General features: G+C 61.9%; 1 protein-coding gene across 1 annotated transcript in view; it reads left to right on the top strand.

The window, feature by feature from the left end:
* The first annotated feature begins 499 nt into the window (after nucleotides 1-499).
* Nucleotides 500-7,775, top strand: part of TMPRSS2 (transmembrane serine protease 2) — a 29,715-nt gene continuing 22,439 nt past the window's right edge. Inside the window, exon 1 of the mRNA XM_056119554.1 lies at nucleotides 500-565. The gene's annotated coding sequence lies outside the window, so the exon portion shown is untranslated. The remainder of the gene's footprint in view (nucleotides 566-7,775) is intronic.

The raw sequence follows: 7,775 nt of genomic DNA, 5'->3' as shown, positions 1-7,775 counted from the left end.
GACCATCACCCCAGAAGGGCAGCAGAGCCCAGACTGGCTGGAGGTGGTCAGAACGTACCAGGGAAGTCCAGTTCCAGGGGAATGCTGGCCCGGAGGGCCGGGGACAGCACGTGACCCAGGCCTCGGGTCTCAGGCAGTTAATGAGCCACTCCTCTCCCGGGTCCCAAAGCACCCACAGACTCACGGGGCAAAGGGGAGCCGCTGGGAACAGCCTCTGACCCCTGTTCGGTCCTGGGCTTAAGCGGGACCGCCAGGTCGGGGGTACGGGCGCTGGGGCACCCGTGGTCGGCCCGGGCTGGCTGTCCCCCTGGGAGCCTCCTGGGTGGGTGCGTGGGGGCAAGGCAGGCGCCGGCGTCTCCCAAGAATCCTCCCAACACACTTCAGCCAGGGATTTCCTGGGGGGAAACTCCTCCTCCCGCTCGTTCGGAGGTGTCGCCTCGGGCAGTGGGTCCCGCCCCCGGGATTAAAGCTCGGTCCGGGCCCTGCCGGGCAGGAGTCCCGCTGCGGGCGAGGAGGCAGAGGCCGGCGGGACTGGACGGGCCGGCCAGCCGCGGGGTCCGCGCAGGTACGCTGGGTGCAGGGCGCGCGGGCCCAGGGGAGCGCCAGGTGCGCGCGGCAGGTGCGGCGCGGCCGGGCGCGCCGAGGGGACGCGCCTGCCCCCACCGCTGCCCCGCCAGAACCCAGCCAGGGCCCAGGGCCGGGGAAGGAGACTTGGGTGGGGGGGGGGGGGGGGTCTTGGCCCGCGGAGATCAGAGGTGCGCCCTTCCCCTTCCGGACCCGGAGAGCCGGAGACTGGGGACTGGGGACGCATCTGGGTCGCAAATCTTGGCAGTCACCTGAACGAGATCTCGAGATCTCGGTTCCCTTCTGTGGTGGGGGCGGGGGAACTGGAGGTGCCCAGCTTGGGGCGCGATGGGGTGGTGCAGCCCTTGGGGTCCAAGGCAGGCACACCTGGCCGCTGTGGCTCTGCTTATCGGCTGCTGTGGATTGGGGCTGGCCGCATTCCAGAGCGGGCATGCTGTCCCCCAGACCAGTCCCAGGTGCCCAGTCGGCAGCCTCCAGGCTGGGTAAAGGATCTGCTTTTACGCCCCGGACTCTAGGAATTGGGGGTTCCAGTCCTCGCTCTGCTCCCGGCATTTTCAGCCTGGGACCTAGGGGTGATGGGCACAGAACAGTGCAGAGCACTTGGGGTTCAGAAAGCGCAGGGCAGCCTCCTGGTCTGGAGGGACGCTCCGGACTTCTCTGGGAGGAAAGTGGTAGGGCTTGGGTCCAGCCTCTGGGGGGCTGGGGGGTGGCACATGCCTTGATTCAACAGAGTCCTGGGGACCAACCAAGGGGCTTCCAGGGCACCCCCAGCCACAGGCAACCAGGCCTTCCTGGAAAATTCCAAAGGCAGAGAAAAGGCGGGACAGCCATTCCTGGGGGTGTGGGGAAAGTCAGCCGTGTGGAAGGTGCAGCCTTACCCAGGAGATGGGGGACCTTCAGGAAGCGGGGGTGCAGCAACTGAGGCACTGTCAAACTCCAAGGCCGCCAGTGCTGCAGAGTGAGGGGCCCCCAGGACATCGTGGGTCACCCTGGGCTTCCTTGGCCTTAGCAAAGACTGGGGTGCCCCCCCCCCCCAGCTACCTTACTAGACTCGCAGTGAACGGCAACATACCCCAGCCAGTGGGGCGCCTTGGGTCCTCAGTCCCTGTGGCTTTTTCTCTACGAACACCCAGAGGGGCTAAAAGTATCAGCTGGGGTCAGAGAGATAGTCCAGGGGGCAGGCCAGCGCCTTGCTTGAGGCCCATCCTGGATTGACCTCAGCACCACCAGGAGGGATACCTGAGCACTGGGTGTGGCCCCAAAGCACTCTCTCCCTCTAGTGCTCTCTCTCTCTCTCTCTCTCTCTCTCTCTCTCTCTCTCCTATGCCTCTTTCTCCCTTTCCCTCTCTCTCTTTCCCTGCCTCTCTGACTGTCCGTGTCTGTCTCTCTCTGTTTCGCTTTCTCTCTTTCTCTCTCTGTGTGTCTCTCTGTTTCTGTCTCTCTGTGTCTCCCTCTGTGTCTGTCTGTCTGTGTCTCTGTCTCTGTCTCCCCACACCCCATGTCTCTGCTGGTGTGTGGTGCGGCTTGGCCATGGCCGTCATTCTCAGCCACCTGCCATTCGGGGATGCCCCCAAGGCCTCCTTGCTCTCACAGGTGTGTGGTGGAGGAAGCAGGCCCCCAGGATGGCTCCTGGGGTCCTGATGGCTTAGCTGGGAGTTGGTGGTGCAAAGTGGCCCCCCACAGCTTCCTGGAGCCTGGGGAACACAGCTGGGAGGAAATGGAGAGCAGGGGAGGGTGACCTGCCCAGGGCCCTCACCTGCAGGAAGAAGTGGGGGCGAGGACTACCCCTCCCCTGAGTGTGGACCACCTTTCTCCCCGGGCCGCTGGGGGCCTGGCATGTCCTGGGGGTGCAGACAAGGGGAGAAGGAAGCCAAGAGGCCGAGCTCCTGGGAGCCCCTGTTTTCATTTTTGCCCCTTTGTTTTGGGGCCAAACCTGGCAGTGCTCAGGACTTACTCCCAGCTCAGTGCTCGGGGTCCCTGCTGATGCTTGACTGACTCGCCGCCTCTCTGGTCCAGCCGTGGCTCCCTCTAGGTGGGTGCTGGCCCTGCAGGTGAGGGCCGGCGTTGGACGTGCCCCGGTGGTCCACACACGTGTGGTTGTGTCTCGGTCCGGCTTCGGCTCTGCTCTGACTTTCCCTGGGGGTCTCTGGCCTCTGGGCTCCATGGTCCCGGCAAGGCAGCTGCTCAGACCCCGGAGTGGGGCTCAGGAGCCTGCTGGTCTGTAGCTTCTGGAACTTTCTGCATTTGGGAAGCCGGCCAGGGCCACTGACCTGGGACGCCTGAGAGTTATGGCCAGTTGGAGAAACTGACCCCGCAGTAGAGAAGGATCTGGAAGCGTGGGGTGGGGCAGGGGGCACGGGGGGCCTTCCGAGCCCCTTTGGCCCACACTGCTGTCTGCCAGGGCTCCGGGTCTCCACAGTGGGCTGCTCTTCCTGGCCCCTTCTTTCCAGGGCACCCGCCGTTTCCCCCGACGTGGGCTCAGCCCCCCAGTGATCCCCCCTGTGGGGCGAGGCAGACGGGCTGGGGGGGAGGCGGGGTGCAGTGTCACAGATCTGAGCCCTGAGTGTTTGCTAGGCTGGTCTTTGTGAGCTCCTTCCTGGCACGGGGGTGGAGGCCCTGGCAGGCACCCCAGGGATAGTGGGCTGGGAACGGGGATGGGGGCCTGGTGACCCTTGACCCCCTCTGTACCTGAGGAGGAGCAAGAGCGGGGGCAGGGGGTCTTGCAGCAAGTGGGGGCTCAGAAAGGAAGAGGAGGTTGTGTTCCCCCCACGCCCCCCCCCCATCTGAGCACAAGAAGAGTCAGGAGGAGATTGAGTGGCATGTCTCGGTCAAGGTGACATCGCAGGGGGAGGCTGCTGAGGGCCGGGGACCCCTCGGAGCAGAGGTCACAAATGGGGGACTTTTGGTGCTGGGATGGGAGAAGGAAAGCACCCCAGGCATTGGGCTGTGTGTGTGCATGCACATATGTACATATGTCGATGTGAGTGAGTGAGTGTGTGTGTGTGTGTGTGTGTGTGTGTGTGTGTGTGTGTGTGCATGGGCAGGAGGGGAGGTGCAGAAACATGAGGGCACAGAGTGTGTGGTGGAATGGGGCCATGTGGTGGCATGGGAATGGGGAGGTGGCATCAGAGGTGTGTGGTGGCCTTGGGGGCTGTGATAGCACCAGGAGATGGATAGAGTTGGGGGCCATGACATGGCACAGACGCCATACATGCAGGCGTGGGCCAGGACCTTGTAGCCCCTGGATAAAATGTGACTGGGAGGGGCAATGGGTGAGTGAAGGCTGGCCGTGGTGTGTGTGGTAGATCCCGGGCTGGGACCTTCCGGTCTCTGCCTGCCACATGCCCTCTGACCTCACCCAGGTGATCAGACTCAGGCACCTGAGTCGGGTTCTCTTGGCACGGCTTCAAGTTCTGACCCCCGCAGAGAGAAGAGCTACACGTCACCCCCACCCCAGCCCCAGCGTGCTCGGGAGTGGGTGAGAAAGGGCGCCCAGGGGCGCTGAGAACCATGCCAGGACCCTGGAAGGAAGGCTGGTGCCCTGAGCAGCATTTGAGCATCTGTCTGAGCTAGTGCTCAGGATGCGTGGATGGAATGACCTTCCCCGCAGACAGCCCCGAGCAGCCTGCCGTCTGTCAAGACTCTCCGTGGAGTGACCGGGGACCTGCCACATGCCTTGCCGCCGTCCACTTAGTTCATTTCCTCTTTCACATGCCTCTGGGGCAAGCCTTGCTCCCTCGCCCATGGCCTGTCTTCTGGACGCCTCCTTCCCACCCGTGGCCTGTCTCCTGGACGCCTCCTTCCCTCTGGGATTGGGGCCTCGGGAGGGAGAGGGCAGCTGAGCTGGGTATGCCCGGGGCCTCGCCCTGACAGTCTGTTTTCCTCCTGCCCCCGGCTGTGCGTTTTTCTCCCAAGTTCCAGGTTGGCTCCCCAGCCCTAAGAAATCAAAGCTCGGTGGCCTCATCTTCACCTGGAACAAGGCTAGAGCCCAGAGTGGCTCAACTCTGGCCCTCCAGTAGAATCTTGCGGAACCAGAAGCATTCCTAGGGGAAACGTGAGGGCACAGTCGGCTGTGATGTCGCTCTCCCTTGCTCTCTCTGCCTCTGCCTCTCAGTGCCAGTCTCTGCATAAGGCCCTGTTTCAGTCCTGTCCACCTGTCTGTCTTCGACTGTCACCTATGTCTGCTGTCAGTAAATGTTCCATGGGCCGGCCCGGAGCACTCATGTGGCAGTCTGGCGGGCTCTCTGGGCGCTCGGCCCTTGGACAGGCTGTGCTGCTGGGCGGTAGGAAGATGGACAGACGCCGAGGTCAAGGGAGTGGACCTCACCTGCCTGCCCTGCTCTCACCGTCAGTATCTGTGAAGGAGCAAAGGCCCATGTGGTGGCGGCAGAGGACCAGCGGCCAACGTCGAGGGGACCCTCTGTGCGAGACCCAGATCCCGTGAGCTTTGTTTTGACCTTTCCAGACTCCAGCAGCTGTATCGTTGGCACATCCCAGCTCAGGATGGCCCGAGAGCGCCCGGCCATCAGGTCAGCGCCATAGTGGACGGCCCAGGTAGACGGACAGCTATGCCCTGTTTCCATGGAGGTGCTATTGCTGTCAACTGAGCTGTTCCAAACCTTCCAGGACCATCGCTTTGTTGCACGAGACTTTCCAGAACCAAGACTGAGCCTCTCTCCAAGTCCGTTGGGTGTCGGGAAGAGCTGTCGCCAAGCACCTTCTCAGGGGGCTTTCCGAGCCCTTCAGACACTGGCCGGGGAGAGCGTTGAGAGCATGTGGGCACAGGCACACCTGCCTGGGAGGGTAGGCGCTGCTGACGTAGTCTTCTGGCCCCCGTGGCCCTGGGCGGCTTGCACATCACTTCCAGGGGGACAGCTGACCCTCCCTGTCTTTTGCACCCAGGCTGATGTGGTGCGGTGGTCCTGTGGCTGTGGCTGGCCGCATGGGACTGACTGAGTGGATTCTCGTGGGGCTTGGCTCTCCTGCCTGCCTGGCTGCCCGGGGCTGGCCAGGAGGGTTCTCGGATGACTGGGAAGCCCGGATTGCCAGCCCGGCTGGGCCCAGCCTCCCTTCAGACAGCTCCTGAACCAGGCAGGCCGCCAACACGATCAAATGTTCATTTCCTGAAACTTCAACCAAACCTATAGTGGGGAGCTGGGCGGGTCCCCCGCCCCCCACCCTGGGAGCGGGTCTGAGCCACGCATGGCGCTTTGGAACATGATCCAGAGACGGGCATTTTCCTGCTCTTGCGGGAGGGTGGGCAGGGCAGCGTCCAGGCTGAGGGCCGCGGGGAGACGGTTGGCGTCCCTGTGCAAGGCTGAAAGCTTCTCCGGACAGACCCTAGCTGCCCATTCGCCTGAGTTGGTGCTTTTCAGACACAGAAAGGGGTGGAGCTTCTGACTATTTATTTGGGGGGAGGGTTCATAACCCCAGCAGGTGGAGGGACCCCCAGGACCTAGGGGTAGGGGAGAGGCCAGCAGAGCTGCAGGTAGAACTCAGGCATTTCCTCGACACTCAGGCCCTGGCTTGGCCTCCAGAGAATCTTCCAGAGGCCCAGAGAGATAGTTGAGGCTTATGCACTTGCCTGGCATGCAGCACTCCATCTTCATGGTGTGGGGTGGCACCACACAGGGTCCCCTGCGTACTGCCAGGGTTCGCTCCAGAGTGTGAGCTAGGGGGAGCCTGGAGCAATGCTGGGTCTTACTCGAGTACCCCCAATTATTTTCGGGACGCTGAGGATGTAGCCAAGTCTTGGAGACCCCGTATTTGATCCTCCCTGCACCACCAAAAAAATCAAAGCTCTCCATGAGAACTGGTTCTTCAGTGGGGTATGTGTGCATGTGTGTGTGTGTGTATGTGCATGCATGTGTGTATGAGCATTTGCATGTGCATGCATGTGTGTATGTATCATGTGTGCACATGTGTGTGGTGCATGTGCGTGTGTGTACATATGCGTGTGTATATGTGTGCATATGCATGTTTGTGCACATGTGTGTGGGCATATAGTGTGTATGTGTGCATGCAAGTGTGTGAGTATGTGTGTGTGCTCATGCATGTGTGTGTATGTGTGTGTGTGGGGGCGGTTTGGGCCAGCCTAGCTGTGCTCAGAGGCTACTCCCAGCTCTGTGCTCAGGATCGCTTCTATGGGGATGAGACTGGGGTCAGTTGTGTGCCCATGATCTGGTTCTTGGATTTTTCTTTGCTTTGGGAGTAAATAAGGTCCTGGTGTGTTGTTCTCATGCTCACAGAAGGACCCAGGATTCGAAAGTCGCTTGTGCCCTTCAGAGCAAGACCCATTCTGTCTGGCCTATTTATTCACCTTAGAGCAGCAAAGGTCTGCTTTGCCGGGGAAGGACCGAGGGGCTCCTGACGGCCTGGGAGCACATGCAATGCAAGAGCCCTCCCCGATGCGCTGTCTCCCTGCCTCTGCCCCTTTGAACCTTTCCCCATGCCCTGGGCAGCGTGTGGGACCTGGTGTGTGGTGGTGCGTGGCCTTCTGGCCATTTGACAGAATATTTCACTCCCGGGGCCTGGGCAGAAAAGGCTCTTCCGGTGCTCAGCCCCACACCCCATGTGGTTCCCGAGCACTGCTTGGTGTGGCCACAAAGCCAAACAACCAGGGAAGAGTTGGGGGTCCCCTACAGCTCCTTTACAGAGGCGGGGAGGGGTGCCTGAGAGATGGGGCACCCCGAGTACTGCTGGATGTGGCCTACATTCCCCGCTAAGGCTGGCAGACACTCGATGGGAGGACGTGGCCCAATGCAAGCACATTGGCCTGTGTGGGGCCCGGTTCACCGGTTCAACTCCACCCCCCCCCCCCCCACCAAGCTGAGAATAACCCCGAGCATGCTGGGTGTGGGCCAAAACCAACAAACACAACACAAAAAAGATAAAGTCAAAGGGCTGTCAGGTGTGACCTCTGCAGGGAGCCAAGGAGAGGCTAGCAACCAGCCCTGGCTGGTCCCCCTCCAGCTGCTCACCCGGAGAAGTGGAAGGGCGGGGCTAGGGCCCCATTACTGGCCAGGGCACCCCGTCATCGCCTCCTTGGTCAGGGCTCTCTGGGGTTCTGTACCTGTCTGCTGACCTCGGCCTCCCTCGGCTGAACTGGGTGCGACTTTTGCTCCCGGGACGCTCCTGTCGGCAGGGCAAAGGGAGAGGATCCCCGGGAGGGTATAAGGGAAGTGCACCCT

Source organism: Sorex fumeus, unplaced genomic scaffold (genome assembly GCF_029834395.1).
Source record: "Sorex fumeus unplaced genomic scaffold, SorFum_2.1 ptg000041l, whole genome shotgun sequence".
In the NCBI taxonomy this organism is placed as follows: domain Eukaryota; kingdom Metazoa; phylum Chordata; class Mammalia; order Eulipotyphla; family Soricidae; genus Sorex; species Sorex fumeus.
Note: the sequence above shows the minus strand (reverse complement) of the source record. Positions and strands in the feature narration are given on the sequence as shown.